The following is a 17,637-nucleotide window of genomic DNA, read 5'->3' as shown; positions in this document are numbered from 1 at the left end:
TTTCTACAAAGCTTCTAACTAAAAAGATACAGAAATGGTGCAAATGTAATGGGATGTAGGGGTACACAGAAAATGTTTGATTTCTTCCAGATCGACTTAAATTTCAAAGAAAGACTATTTTTAACTTCCAATTACATCACAGTTATACTGTGAAAGAAAGAAAATGAAGTGCAATATCATAATTTTGTTACAAGTTAATAAAACACTCAAAGTCACCAACATGCTATTCAAGATCTTCCTGAATTTAGGATAAATACTAAATTTTATATCTGATACCTTCCCTATTCATTTTATTTCATCTGCCAAATCTTTAAACACAAAAATCAATATAAGTTACAATCTACTACTTTTGCAAAAATTTGTAACAAATAAACAGAATATTAGTACTGGCAGTTTACCTAATGAGATGCTGCTTCAAATGTGCAAGCTCAGCAAATGACTTGTAACATGTCACTGGAAATTAAAAGTAACAACATTTCATGAAAAATTGCAGTAACCAGAGACTGAAAATGTCTTTACTCAATTCAAATTCCTAAACCTTTGCCTATTTGATAAGATGGTATAAGTACAGTCAAAAATAGGCACAAATTATGCTATAACATCTGATATTTTTCAAGAGAAAAGTTGGGAGACCGAAAAAGTGGAATACTGTTTATGATGTGATTCTGAGGCTGCTGTGGAAACTGCTTGATATATTTTTACAAAACCTCCATTTCATTATTTATTTTATACCTTTCTAAGTCTGCATGGATAGTGAAACAAAAGTGATGGCCTTAGTTTTATTCCACAGCGGAAGTATATGACTATTATAAAAAGTATAGAGTAGATTAGCCTGTGTTACTCCCTTCAGTTTGAGCTGCAAATCATTATAATTATTTCACTTACATCAATTTATTCTTCTGTAACTAAAAGAGAATTTTTGCTTAATCTCATCTTGACAATTACATTTTGAAATGATTTAGGGACTATCAGCGATGAAAAATTATACATTGATAAGTATGAAGAAAGTATGACTGTCAATAATATTTTAAAAGTCTAAAAGTAACTCCTTTGGGTAGTTAAATCAATACCTGTACTATTTAATATATTAATGTAAATTGTTTAATATAAATTGTAACACTCCCATCCTCACCTCCATTTTGATAACTATATTTGCTTGGTTTTTAGAGCAAAGAAGACTTGTAATAGTTATTACAAAAGATGACAACTTACTAGGTTATCTTATGACCAGAGGTTCTGTGGATAGTCTACAGACTACAATAATGGAAATAATTTCTATTCACTTAATGCATTAGCTAAATTATAAGAGGTACCTTAAAATGAATAGTAGGGGATATGTGAGAATATATATCTGAGTCTAGAATGCAGACACCAATAAAAGAAAAGCTTCATTAAATACATATATGTAAATAGTAAATTTTAGACATCATAAGCCACATGACATTTAACCAATTATATAAATAAGATAGTGGTTCAAACTTTGAAGGGTAAGACAAGAGTGTTTATTTACACTAAATTTGTATACAACGCTGTTTTCACTTATCTCAGCTCCTATTTCATTAGGTACAAAGAAAAAAGTGTCTTTATTTTTGACAAGTCATAACTATGGGGGCTTTTTTCAAAGTACAGTTAATTTACAATGTTGTGTTAGTTTCAAGTGTACAGCAAAGTGATTCAGTTATACATATATATAGAATATATATATATTCTTTTTTTACATTCTCTTCCATTATAGGTTATTACATGTTATTGATTATAGTTTCCTGTGCTATACAGTAGGTCCTTGTTATTTATCTATTTTATATATAGTTAGTAGTGTGTATATTTTAATTGCAGACTTCTAATTTATCCCCTGCCCTTTGGTAACCGTAAATTTGTTTTCTATGTCTGTGATATTCTATTTCTGTTTTGTAAATACGTTCATTTGTATCATTTTTTTAGATTCCAAATATAAAGTTTAGTCCACATGCTTCATTCATTTTGAGGCACTAAATCATACAACCAAATTACAATAAAGGCATCATAGCCAAATTTAAGTGATTAAAATCAGAAAAGGAATGTTTTGTCTTTTATTTCCAGGTGCCCATGATTAAATTGCTTAAATATTTGTAGTTGTCAAAAATTTAGCTAAAAACTGAATAATCCCTTATTTCTCAGAGGTAAGAAAAATCAAATAGGTCTACATTATTAGGCATTATTAGGCCCCAATAACTTTTGCAAGACTCATTCCTAATGTCCTTTCATTTTCATAAATAATGTCAATATTTGATAGTTTCATTAATCAAAGACAAAATCTTGACCACACATTTTATAAACGTCATACTGCAAGTGGCATGTAGTTTTGGTGATGAATAGAATAATTTCCTCATGAGTACAAATTGAAATGAAAGCTGATAGAATATTAAAGCATTAGACTTTAAGTATATTTGGGAGATTAGTTTAGAGTTAATAAATCTGAAATTCAAATAACTTAAACTACATAATTCAATCACATAGACTGTGATTGTCAGGGTAAGGACTATAACACCAGTCTCTATATCAGGTATTAAGGCATCTTTCTAATATTGATGAAGCACAGGTTAAGTGTGAGGTTTGTACCTGAAAGTGGGAGTAGGAAATGATGAGAAAATCTATCTCCCTTTGCACTACACAATGTTTTGTTGTTGTTGTTTTTTGGGTTTTTTTTTGCGGTACGCGGGCCTCTCACTGTTGTGGCCTCTCCCACTGTGGAGCACAGGCTCCGGACGCGCAGGCTCAGCGGCCATGGCTCACGGGCCTAGCTGTTCCATGGCATGTGGGATCTTCCCGGACCGGGGCACGAACCCGTGTCCCCTGCACCGGCAGGTGGGCTCTCAACCACTGCGCCACCAGGGAAGCCTTACACAATGTTTTTGAAAGATTCAGATGATTGACTGAAGAAATAATTATCAGTTGGATTGTCTGTTAATCCTATAAAGAAAAAGTTACAAAATGACCAATTAAAAAAAAATCAGCTAGTATGGCAATCTACAGACCCAGATTCTATCTCTATTTTTTTGTAAAAAGTTGATCCTCTACTGATTTTTGTTGATGGTCCTTTGGTATCACTTGAAAGATTATAACTAGGGATATGCTAAGTAAGCACAGTTAAAGAAGACTAAATAAGTGAGGTTGCATTCAACATTATCATTTCAAATTCTGTGCATTTTTTTTTTCCTCAACCATTGCCCAACTAGTTTGGACAGTCTCAGTAGGTCAGATTGTTTAAGCTATTTTAAGGGTAATAAGCAACAACCTTTTATTTGTCTTACCTTAAAAATTTTGAAATTTCAGTCAACCACTTGACACTGTGCATAACTGTGCATATGTAATTTTTATTGTAACTACTCATTCATTAAAAAAATGCTTAATATCAAAGGAAAAATCAAAAGGCATTAATAATCTTTTATTATTTGTAGAAGAGAAATGAAAAAAAAATGACCTCCAGAATAATTCTCTAGATTTGCATTTGGAAACAATATAAATTTTAAACAGTTGACAATTTTTAATTTATTCTGATTTCAAGGTAGATTTGACTTAAAATGTAGCTTAATATGAGGAGGTGATGAGATATAGTGGGAAAAATATATAAGGATTCAGGACACCTTGGTATCAGATTCTGCTTATATCTAATTGAATGAATCTGGGACAGTCATTATTAATCTCTATTGCTCTGTTCTCTCTTCTGTAACAATGAGGCATTTGGACACATAATATTTCAAGCCCTTTCTTTCAGTATTTTGTCAGAAAATAATACTAGTCTTCTTTATCCAGAACATTCATTTATTGTTTGCATTTAAATTCTAAATTATGCAACGCAAACTTTTCAATATTAAAATGCAAATTGATTTTTCATGGTTTCTAATGAAAGAAGCAGGATTTCTACCCTTCCTATTAGTTGCAGCAGCGCAAGCAGGTAAAACTATAAATAAACAGCCATTTGGTGCTTAACTGCAAGTTGGATTTAACTTTCTTGACATGATTGCGCTGCCAATAACCTAGCACTAGGGTGACTTACTGGGTTCCAGAGCTCAAAATGTTTCCATAGGCTGCCCATCTGTTGCTTAATTTTAATGATGCCTATGTACTTAAATAGATAATACTCTTTTACTGAAAGTGAAAGCAGGTCTTGTGCTTTTGATTTTACCAAAGTAAGTTTAAAGTTAGTAGAATATGGGCTATTTAAGAAACTGTATTGATACCTACTTGTGCTTAGTCATTTGTTGTCATATAACGGCTTTTATGAAAGTAAATCAATACATTAAAAATAGCGGTATAAATTTATTTTAAAATTTGAAATTCAAATAGCGATTTGAGGACAAATTTTTTTTAGTTATTTTTAAATTGGAGGTAGAAAAATAATGCTCCCTCTGTACAACTGAGAGGCCACACATTTTAAAACCAGTGTATATCATCAGTGAAACACATCAACTGCATACATCTGAAAAACTGAAATAGTATAAAATAAAATGTAAATTTTCCTCAATGATTAAAAGAAAGAAATAATTGTGCTCTAATTTTTCTCATGAAGAGCTTTAATTCTGATGAGCTCATTAATTTGCATTCCAGATAGATTTGTTGAACTTTGACTGAGAGCAAGGCGAGTCAGTTGGGCAGCTGCTTGAGATGTCCAAACTAAGAAGGAATTAGAATAAATATGTCAGTGAAGTCAGCTCTCTACACAGGGTGTTTTACATAAACTGTGAAATTGAAATTGTGACTTACTCCCACATAGTATACAACCATATTTAGTGAGAGGAGGGGTAGGAAGCATCTCTCACTGGCACAGAAGTCGCCAACATTAACGATATGTAGGAAGTTATTTGAAGAATGTAGAATACGAAGATGCAGCAAATTATTAGCCATTGTGCTTATATCTGTTCATGGATTAAGGTCAGCAAAATTCATCCTAAACGATTTTATATAAAAAATTAAGTAGGTAACAAACAATGCCTTTTAGATACTATAAGACTACAAGATATTTCTTAAATTATAGGTAGGGAATTGACGTAAATAGTCATATTAATCTTCAAGACACTGAAAGAGAAAATATTTCCCCTTCTCTTTTAGCTAATGTATGCAAATTCATAATAAATTTCTGTTTATATTTTCTAGAGTATAGAGACTAGAATTTGTGTAACCAAAAATAAAATTTGAATACTTATATTCACTATATTGCTTGAAAGTCATATCTATGTGTACATATATAAACAAATACATGTGTATTTATGATTGTAAACTTATTGAACCAATTGAGTTTAGCTTTAATAAATGATAACTTGATAAAAATTAGGTATTTGCTTAAGTTAGTGGTAAGATTACATTTCTACACAGTGAGATATGAAGTAGAAAAAAATAAGAAATTTCAACAGAAATTTGGGAATAAGGTCAGATTTCTCAGCATATCTTGGTTAAAATAAAAGGAAATTGGATACTAAGCTCTGGAGAGTGCACGTTTTGGAAATAGATATGGAATTTTGAGAGAAATATTATAGAGAAAGTAAAAGCACTGAACAGAAAATGTATATGAAAATATGAAGCCTACAGCTGGATGAAACTCTAAATGACAGTGTTAAGGGGAGCAACCTCAGGAAACTGCTGAATTAAACTGAGGGCAAGTAAAAACTGAACAAACTGGATTACTAGTTTCAGCTCCAACATGTCAAGAGTCTAGAATGTGTTACTCCTGTAATTACAACAAGAAAACTCTGGACAAACTGAAAAAAAAATGACTTATTTTAGACTCATCAGAGAACTGAGGTCATAGGACAAATGTCTACTCTGAAATCTGGAGAGATGCAGCCAAGATCTGTTTACCTGGAGCAGAAGCCACTGGGGACATCAACTGGTAGAAACACATAAAAGGTAATTTTTATGAGGCTAGAGGCTAAGTTTAGGCAGCATAAGATTTAGAAATCCATTGGGTAATGTAATCTTAGTAGGAACCCCAAACTTTCATGGATTCCTCCTGGAGTCCCATCAGGTTTTAGTAGAGAAAAATTGATATAAATTTCCCCTCATTGCTCTGGCAGGAGAAGGGGAAGTGTAATCATGGTGAAATATACTCAGAGCCTTCTCTATAAAGATCTGTACTCTTCAGTGGAAAATATTTTGTGACACCCTTACCCTAACTGGGGATATGTAAGTGCATTTCCTCTCCCATCCAGCCCCCTCTATCCTAGCTGTCCCATTTAAGGGCAAAAAAATAAAATAAAAATAAAAAAAACTCAGCTGAGGACATGGCTTTAAGGAAATAGATTGGGAAGGCCACAGACAAGGAAAGAAGTGGGAGTTCAGGGCAGGGTGTGGGAGAAACAGTTGTAAAGAATACAGCCAAGAAAAATTCAGTGAGCTGAAAAATAGACCAGGAAAAACTTCCTAACCTGAAACTCAAAGAGAAAAAATATTTAAAACTGAAAACAAAAATAGAACATACAAGAACTATAGGACAAATTCAAAAAGTGTAACATGAATAATTGGAATGCCAGAAGTAGAAGAAATAGAAAAAAAGCAGAAGAAATGATTTAAGTAACAATATCAGAGAACTTTCCAAAATTAATAACAGACAAAGAACCACAGACACTGGAAGCTCAGGAAACACAAAGCAGGGTAAATATCTATACAAAATACCCCAGAAAAAAACAGCAATAAGAAAAAGAACAGCTATATTATATTAAAACTGCAGAAAAGCAAATATACACAAAGAAATCTTGAAAAAGCCAGAAGTGAAAATACCTATAAAGGAAAAAGGTTAAGAATTACAGTGAACATTTAATAGAAACCATGCATGCAAGAAGAGTAAAGTAGAACAACTGGACATCTATATGCAAAAAAATGAATCTGGACACAAACTTTATACCCTTCATAAAAAGTAACTCAAAACAGATCATGACCTAAATGTAAAGTACAAAATTTTAAAACTTGTAGAAGGTAACACAGGGAAATACCCAGATGACCTTGTGTATTGCAATCATTTTTTAGATAAACAGCAAGGACACAGTCTATGAAAGAAATGATGGATAAGTTGGACTTTGTTAAAATTAAAAACTTCTGCTCTGTAAAAGACAATATAAAGAGAAAGAAAACACAGAGCACAGGCTAGGAGAGCATATTTGCAGAAGACATATTTGATAAAGGACTGTTATCCAAAATATGCCAAGAACACTTACAATTCAACAATAAGCAAACAAAATATTGGATTAAAAAATGGGCCAAAGATATTAACAGAAACCTCACCAAGGAAGATACATAGATGACTAATAAACATATGAAAAGATGCTTCACATCATATGTCAACAGGGAAATGCAAGTTAAAACAACAGTGAGATACCAGTACACAAAGGAAATTGATAAACCTTTGTCCTGTGGGGATACAGCTTAACAGTTCTGAAAATACTATACAAGTACAGTTGACTCCTGAACAAAATTGGGATTTGAACTGCGCAAGTGCACTTATATGTAGATTTTTAAAATAAATATATAGTACAGTACTACACAATCTGTGGATGAAGAACCATGGATAAAGAGGACCGACTATATAATTATACTCAAATTTTCAACTGCATGGAGGGAGTGCCCCCACCATCCATGTTGTTCAAGGGTCGACTGTGCACTGGAGTTGAAAAAATAAGTAAATGAATGGCAGATGGTGGGAGTGGATTTATCACTGTAAGAGTGGGAAATAAGTAAAGAGAACAGGCTGGAATTATCCATGAGTTGGAATAGAGTTAGACGCATGAATATGAACTCATGTTTATCCTAACATACCCACAAATTTTTATTCCATGTAGAAATATTTATAAATATGTGTATATACACTGGTCAGTACACACATATATATTCTCTTGCTCTGTCGGCTTAGAGGGCCTAGTGGTAGTAATAAGCGCACCTAGAACCTAGATGTGTCTTTTTAAACAGCATTCTCCAATGACAGGAGAATGACAGAAGCCACAGCTCCTCAGAGAAATGGGTGATTCTAGGTGTGGGGCAAGAAATATACAAGAAGAACTTGGAGTGGCTTATTGCACCAGTAAGTAAGGAAGTCCTAAACACACACACACACACAAACAAACGCACACACACAAACACACTATAATGTGAGTCTGTCAAAGGAACACTGGAATCAACTAAAAGAGCTCCCAGTGGTCAAAACTGGAAGAATTTGAGCAAAAAACTAAAGTAGTAATGGATTATAAGCCAAACTATGAATTAACATCCATGAGACTATACTCATGATAATTAAATGATTGAGTAGATAAAGGGAATAGAGAAATCTCCCATGAAGAACAAGGTCACATAATTTGTGGAGTTACTCCACCTTAAGGAGGTAGAGCTCCAACTACTGAATTGTGGCCTGTGCATAGTGACTTCCTTTCAAAGATTACAATATGGAAAGGACAAGAAAAGCAACTTTACAGTGGAGAAATCTCACCAACCCTACCTAAGCCAAGTGATTATGCTCAACATTGATAGTGATGTCATGTTGATAGTGTGCATACTTGATATGTTGTGATGAAAATGACATTTTACAAAAACACATAACCCTGATCTAATCATGAGGAACACATCAGAGAAACCTAAATTTAGGGATATTTTATAAAGAGCCTGATCAGTATTTCTTAAAACTGTCAAGGTCATCAAAAACTAGGAAAGCCTGAGAAACTGTTAGCCAAGAGCAGGCTAAGGAAACATGATAATAAGACACTCTCCTTGATCTAACTCTAGTCAGGCTTCTCCAAGCCCTGTAAGCCTCAACCTTGGTGTCCATCCTTGTTGGACCTCCATCTCTCAGTTAGAAAAATAATCTTGAGTCAGCTAGAAGGAATCCCCACCTTCAATAGCTGATCAAATTCCTCATCTTCTACCAACCATCACGGTGATATCTGATTACCCTGGCCTTCCCTTAGCAAAAATTTTGTAAGGTCTGTTTAACCAGAATCCGTCTTCTCCTTGATGTTTCCTCTTAAGAATCTTTCATCCACTAACTCCTACTTAGCTCCTTGGCTATAAATACCCACTTGACATGCTGCATTTAGAACCGAGTCTAATTCTATACTGGGGTCTCTTTTCTCCTATGACAATAGTTCCTGAATAAAACCTGTTTTGGTCATTTAACTACTGCCCAGCTCTGGTTTTTCTTTAACAATGATTAAATATAATACGATAACCTGGATGGAATCCTGAAACGGATAATGGGCATTAGGTAAAAACTAAGAAAATCTTAATAAACTATGGACTTTAGTTAATAATAATGTATCAATATTGGTTCATTAATTGTGACAAATATACTGTACTAATATAAAATAGTATGTATACTAATGTGTATGGAAATGCGTTATCTTTGAAAATTTTCTTCAAATCTAAAACTATTCTAAAATAAAAAGCTTATTGGGGAAACCCAACCAACCAAACAAGAAAAAAAAAAAAAAAAAAAAAAAAAAACCCTAAATGAACTTTGATGTCATGTAGACCTGGGTTCTATCTCTTAAGCTAAGCCTCACTTTCTTTAGCTGGAAATGGGAGTCATAATATATACATTTGTTGCAAGGATTTACTATTATAAACTTTTTAAGTGTCTGCATATACAATCATCAGTGAACATTAATTACCTTTGCTTTTTTTATTTTATTGATTAAAAGTGATTGCAACTAATGAAATCTAAAGCCCTCATAAAAGTTGATTCATGAACTTCTTAAGATACTTTTATCTTCCTACAAATTAAGATGACTGATTTGGTAGTATGTTTATTTTGTTAAGTCTATCCTAAAAAGTAGGTGGATTCTCATAAATTATTCATGAAAGATACAACATATCTATAACAGCACTACGATTCTTTAATCTTCTAAATTCCCTTGAGTATTTAGAATCACAAACTATTATTCTAATGAAATAAAACTGGAAAAAAACTGAAAGAAAATATTCTAGAATGAGGAGTAGAAAGAATGATTAGGCAGTTGGGAAGCCAACAAAAGGAAAAATCACCAATTTCACATTTTTAAATATAGTACTGCATGGAAGTTGTTAGTCTTAGAATGGAGCAATGCAGTGGCAACTATATTATTTTATTTGTTAAACAACATTTTATTGATTCCAAATTTTCAGACATGTGCTAGAAAATTTGGGTGCACTCTACTATTAATTTGAGATGAAATTAAAATATTTACTATGTTAACCTATATGAGAAAATAATCTGAAAAAGAATGAATATATGTATATGTATAACTGAATCATTTTGCTGTATACCTGAAATGAACACAAAATTGTAAATCAATTATACTGATAAAAATTTTTTTTAAAAACTTACATACTGAAAAACCTGGTTCACAATTGATGTTTAATATTTGATTTAATAGAATTCTGGTCTCACTTGACCTCACCCAAATGCTCCTCAGGCTGCATTCCCTTCTTTACTGAAAGATTCTACCATCCTAAAGTGCCCTATCTAGAACACACTTCCCCATGCTATTTCCCTTTCTATGAAATACAATTCTACACCAAGTGTTCCCAGTTTTTCTTTCTATATATCTTCTAAATTTTCAATATACTATATGAGAGCCAAAAGTTGCTTGTGTCTATTGACACCTGAAATGAGGCCAAAGCAAACTAAAGAACTGAATTTTAAATTTTATATATTTTTTCTTCATTTAAATTTAAATGTTTAAATGGATGCTTAAAAGTTCTGGTCACTCAATTTCATCGTGTCAGGAGGATTTTCCCCATACCACTAGCAATTTTCCCTACAGCAGTTAGGTGTTGTTAAAAACAAGACAAAGACCCAAAATGCAGTTGCTTATGCTAAGCCCCACATCATCAAACCAAAACAATGTAGTTTCAGCTCTCCCAGTAATAGAATCATAAACCAATCAATCAGGAATTTCCTGATCACCACTAGTTCAGTAACCTGACTGATAGATCCCTCCTATGCCCTAAAGCAAAGAACCTTGCAATAACAAACTTGCTTTCTTGTTTTTCATATACTCCCTTGTTCCCACTCCCTTCTGCTTATAAAAGTCTTTCACTTTGTACAGCTCCTCAGAGTACCTTTGTATCTGCTACATTTGATGTTTCTTGATTCATGGATCATTGAATAAAACCAAAAAGATCTTTAAAATTTACTCAATTTTGTTTTTTAACTCTGTCCAACAATTCAACTCAATTCTGACACTATCTGGAGACTACATCAGATCCCACAGGTCAAGGGCTCATTCTTACAAGACTTACCTTCACCACCCCCCAACTTCCCCTACCCCAATTCAGATGCCAGTAACAAGTCCAGATTGTCACTTGTGCTTCTGACCTATGAGCTATAGAATGAAGGTTCCCTGGACCTCCTCCTGGGATTTGAGTAATTTGCTAGAACAGCTTACAGAGATCAGAAAAACATTTACTTACTAGATTACCAGTTTATTATAAAAGGATATAACTCATTTACAGCCAGATGAAAAGAGCACAGTATGAACAGACACGGTATGGGGAAGGGGTGTGGAGCATCCATCTTCTCTTAGACTGCTATTATCCTGAATCTCCATGTGTTCACCAACAGGGAAGCTCTCAGAACCCCATTATTTTAGGGTTTTGTGGAGGCTTCATTACATAAGCCTGATTCATTACACCATTGGCCATTGGCTTTCAATTCAACCTACAGCCCCTCTCCTCTCCATGGAGGTCAGGGAGGTGAGACTGAAAGTTCCAAGCATCTAATCACATGGTTAGTTCTCCAGGATACCAGCCATCTACCTTAGCTGTGATCCAAAATTTACCTCATTAGCATAACAAGAGACACTTTTATCATGCTCTAATTTTCAGTTAGGAAATGTCAAGCATTATTGAATCTCTATGCCAGAAACAGGGACAAATACTGAATACATATTTCTTACTATAAATCACAATATCACAATACTCATTTCATTTATTAGAAAATTTTAAGTATGTTTTGAAGAGCTAGGATATGTGAATATATTTTTTAACTATAAGTTTTATGAAATCTATGTATTGATATAGTATTTCTGATAAATATTTAGTGTCTGAATTGAGATGTGTTTTGAATACTTAGTAACAAAAATATATATAAAATATTCTTGAGAATTGTTTTGTATTTATAACTTGTGAAAAGATCATATTTTAGATTAAATATAATGTTATTATTATTAAAATTAATTTTACTTGTTTCCTTTTCCAATGTAGCCACAAGAAAATGTGAAATTATGTAAACTTTGCAACATATTTCTATTGAATTGTGCTGTTCTAAATTATTTGCTTATCTCCACTACCTCTCTCAATTCCCTGACGCAGGATGCATCACCTTTACTCTGGTATTTCCACTCTAGCCTCTTAATCTTTCTCTGCTTTCAGTGTTGACCACTCCCCCCATCAATGTATTTTTCCCTCACCTCTCTATACTTTCTCCTTCATAGAGCTGAGATAATCAAACTCTTTATTTCATAGCAATGCACGTTTCCAATTTTGATTTATTTTATACAGTGATCTTCCTAACATGAAAATCATTTTACATTGCTGATTAAAACTCTTTTATATCTAACCTATAGCCTGCTATATTTCTCATAATCTTACCCTGCTTATCCCACCAGTCTCATTTCCAACTGCTACTTCCAAACCATATTTCATGTCCCAATCAAACTGGTTTTATAAAAGTCCGATTCTTTCTTTTGCATTTGGATCTTTTCATGCTCTATTATTCCAACATATTTTTCATAATTTTACCCCCAATGCCAAAGCAATTACAATGATAAAGCAGACACTAAAAAGTAGTTGAGTAAATAACAAATGACTACTATACTAGAAATAAACAATTCTAGGAACTTAGTTACTACATAAATATATTTCCTGTAGTAGAGGGTAGGTAATCTTGAAATCATTATTGTTTGCAAAGATTAATAATTATATTAAAAATCTTTAAAATAGCCAATTGTGATATTAAGCAGTTTCACTGAAGTCAAACTGCTGATCTTTTCCTTCCTATAATGTTTTAATTTTGAACTTTCAATTGTTACTTTGTAAAATATTCAAAGCATAACCTGGAAAATCTTCAAAATATCTTAGCAGTTTGCTTTAGAACCTAGGGGTGAAACAAAAATTAACTTCAAAGCAAATTAGCAGTTTTTCTCATCTATTCCCATCAAAGAATGTGTGGGAGGATTTTAGCCCCTCTGAGAGCATATATTATAGTTCATTATGCAAAGAAAAAAAGGTAAAAAATGAATCCAGGAACAATTAATATGTGAAGTTAGTAATCTGCAAAGCAGTATTAACACTGCAATATATGTTTTTCTTTTAAGTGAAAGCATTTCAAAATTTAAAATGTGCTACACATATATTATTACTAAAAATTTTTCTTATTATATCACTGACATGATTCAAACTTCTATAATCTTTTCCCAAGAACATGAGTAAAGATATCCCTTTCCACTTTTCTAGGTTCCTCAGTGCTGTAAAGGAAATAAAAGATAAGTGGTAGAATTAGAATAGCAGGGTTAATTATGTTAGAGGTGAAAATACCAAGATTAAAAATGATACACTGTAGAAGTTGCTAAGATGAAAACAACTTCAAGAGTCTCTCTCCTCAGTGTCTTAGTACTCCCATTTCTTAACAATTTAGAATAATATAATTATAAGATAATAGAACTAAAATTAATTTTGCATGTTACCTAGCACAGTCTCCAACCTTATAAAATAGCTTCTCCACAATGACAGAAAATAATTGTGTCTACTTTTGAATTTTCTCACTGATGTGACACTTCCTCCATAAAGAGCAGACAATCTGTTTAGGGTCACTCTAATGGTCTGAAGTTAGACATGACTCTAATTTTGCCATTTGAAAGTAAATGGAATAAATCTGATCTCCCATATGACAAGCTATTTTATTTGAATATTTATACCAATCCTTCCACAAAATATATTTCTAGTCTAAGGTTTCCTACTTCCTTCTATGATTTTTCAAAATACATAGTTTTCAAAAGTTCCACAATGTTCAGTCATTTTTTGCATACACTTTAATATCATCATTATTAAATTTAGCATCCTAGTGCTTACCTATCTTGGACATTAGCAGACACTTACGTTGTTTTTATCTGGGTGATATAAATCTTTTAATGTAATATTTGTCTTAAATTAAGTACCATTAATATTACAGAATACCTGTTCTGTATAAAATATTATGCTATATGTCAAAGGAGATTGGAAAGAGTCAAAAAGAAAATGAAGATACCTTGAAGCTTTAGCTACTATTCATCTAGTAGTGTCTTAAAACATGCTGGATTTTTGCATCAGAACTGTAGAAAATAAATAGTTCTAAACCATAATTTATATTATGTATATAAAAAGTGATATCACATACCCCACTTACATCACTGAACAGATCACCAAGATGAAAAATCCATAAGGAAACACAGGCTTTAAACAACATTTTATATAGGATGGACTTAATAGACATATACAGAACATTTCAACCAAAAGCAGCAGAATACACATTCCTTTTCAAGTGCACATGGAACATTCTCCAGGATAGATCACATACTAGGCTACAAAACAAGTCTTGGTAAATTTAATAATACTGAAAACATATCAAGCATCATTCTGAACCACAATAGTATGAGACTAGAAATCAAATACAAGAAAATAATTGCAAAAAATACAAACACATGGGGGCTAAACAACGTGCTACTAAAAAACAAATGGGACACTGTAAAATCAAATACACAGTAACCCAATAATCTATGGAAGGGAGGCAAAGCAGTTCTAAGAGGGAAGTTTATAGCAATACAAGCCTACCTGAGGAAATAAGAAAAATCTCAAATAAACAACCAACCTTACACCTAAAGGATATAGAAAAGGAAGAGCAAACAAAACCCAATGTTAGTAGAAGAAAATAAATAATGAACATCACAACAGAAATAAATTTAAGAGAGACCAAAAACTAATTTAAAAAATCAATGAAAGAGCTGTTTTTTTAAGAGATACCAAAATTGACAAACATTTAGTAGTATGCGTCAAAAAAAGAAGAGAGAGAGAGAGGTTCCGAATAAATAAAATCAGACATGAAAAAATTTACAGTTGACACCACAGTAATATAAAGGATAATAAGAGATTGCCTAAAACAATTATATGCCAATAAAATGGACAATCTAGAAGAATTGGACAGATTCTTAGAAACATATAATCTTACAGATTGAGTCAGGAAGAATAAAAAATATGAACATACAAATTACCAGTAAAAAAATTGAATCAGTAATAAAAACAAATTCACAAGAAACAAGAGTCCAGAATCAGATGACTTCACAGGTGAGTTCTACCAAATATTTAAAGAAGAGTTAACACCTATATTTCTCAGACTATTCCAAATAACTACAGAGTAAGGAATGTTTCCAAACTCATTCTACACAGTCAGCATGACCCTCATACTAGAAGTAGGAAAAGATACAACACAAAAAGGAAAATTACAGGCCAGGGTTACTGATGAACAAACATGCAAAAATCCTCAACAAAGTATAAGCAAACTGAATTCAATGAGTCATTAAAGATATCATATAACATGATAAAGTGGGATTTATTCAAAGATGAAAATATGGTTCAATATCCACAAATCAATCAATGTGATACACCACATTAACAAATTGGGGGTGAGAGGAGAGAGAACTGGATGAAGATAGTCAAAATGTACAAATGTCCAGTTATAAGTACTAGGAATGTAATGTACAACATGATGAATATAACAAACACTGCTCTATGTTATCTATGAAAGTAGTTAATAGGGTAAATCCTAAGAATTCTCATCACCTATTTTTTTCTATCTCTTTAATTTTGTACAATATGAGATGATGACTGTTTAGTAAATTTAATGTGGTAATAATTTTATTTTGTATATAAATCAAAGCATTATGCTCTACACCTTAAAATTATACAGTGCAGTATGTCAATTATATCTCAATAAAACCAGAAGATAAAATTATGTCATTTGTCTCAGACTGATATAAATTTAAAACTTGAATCTACCTTATCACAATGGCAAGTATTTGTTCACTTTATGTCATCAGCATGCTGCTTAAGTGTATATTGTATATTATTTTAGCTACATTTTTGTTTGTTTAAAGCCATTAAGTGACATTGATTTTTAATGTATAAAGTAGAAAATTGATAAATATAAAATCCAGTGGTATATGTCCTAAGACTTAATCAATCTGATATTAAATCAATACTCTTTAGGTACAGAATCCATCCATTACCTTGATAGAATATTATATATTTGTTTTATCCTTGGCATGACTCAAGTTTCTATAATTTTGTCTAGTAAAGAGGTAAGATTCCTTCTCACTTTTCTAGGTTATTCAGAGTACAGGGGTTAATTATAATGAATAAGTGTGTGAGTGTGTGTGTATGTTTGTGTGTCTGTGTGTGTGTGTACAGCAGGGGTCCCCAGGCTATCAGTCTAATAACTACAAAGAAAAAATGGATTATTGCAAATGTTATTCTCAGTAAAAAATATGTTCATTTCCAGTAATATTTTTGTTTCTAAAAGTTGATAATCCTTCTATTTAAAGTGCAGTTCAGAATTTGCCAATCTTTCAACAAACCTTTTATTCTCTATGCTTCCTCAAATATGATTGAAAACTATTATATTTACCTAAAATTTTTAAAAATTTAATAATCTCTGCCATGTAAGACATTAGAAACAGATATACACTTTGAGTGCTTTGATATGTAATTTATTTCAGCTTGGAAACTTAAAAGTAATCTAATAAAGCTGGGCTCTTTGGTTACATGTCTTTATATATCATGAATTTCAAATGACACTTAGGATAGTTACTTTTCATAATTTTTTTTTGAAATTTTGAATTTTACTTTATTTACTTTTTATACAGCAGGTGCTTACTAGTTAGCAATTTTATACATATTAGTGTATATATGTCAATCCCAATCGCCCAATTCATCCCACCACCACCAACCCCACTGCCACTTTCCCCCTTGGTGTCCATACATTTTTTCTCTACATTTGTGTCTCTATTTCTTCTCTGCAAACCAGTTCATCTGTGCCATTTTTCGAGGTTCCACCTATATGCATTAATATATGATATTTGTTTTTCTCTTTCTGACTTACTTCACTCTGTATGACAGTCTCTAGATCCATCCATGTCTCTACAGATGACCCAATTTCGTTCCTCTCTATGGCTGAGTAATATTCCATTGTGTATATGTACCACATCTTCTTTATCCATTCATCTGTTGATGGGCATTTAGGTGGCTTCCATGACCTGGCTATTGTAAATTGTGCTGCAATGAACATTGGGGTGCATGCGACTTCTTGAATTATGGTTTTCTCTGGGTATATGTCCAGTAGTGGGATTGCTGGGTCATATGGTAATTCTATTTGCAGATTTTTAAGGAACCTCCATACGGTTCTCCATAGTGGCTGTATTAATTTACATTCCCACCAACAGTGCAAGAGGGTTAACTTTTCTCCACACCCTGTCCAGCATTTGTTGTTTGCAGATTTTCTCATGATGCCCATTCTAACTGGTGTGTAGGTTAGATTTGCATTTTTCTAATAATTAGTGATGTTGAGCAGCTTTTTGTGTGTTTTTGGCCATCTGTGTGTCTTCTTTGGAG

The sequence above is a fragment of the Aethalodelphis obliquidens genome, unplaced genomic scaffold, assembly GCF_003676395.1.
Source record: "Aethalodelphis obliquidens isolate GAN/ISIS:26980383/991018 unplaced genomic scaffold, ASM367639v1 scaffold76, whole genome shotgun sequence".
Classification (NCBI taxonomy): domain Eukaryota; kingdom Metazoa; phylum Chordata; class Mammalia; order Artiodactyla; family Delphinidae; genus Aethalodelphis; species Aethalodelphis obliquidens.
The sequence above is the reverse complement of the archived record's forward strand: the minus strand, read 5'-3'. Positions refer to the sequence as shown.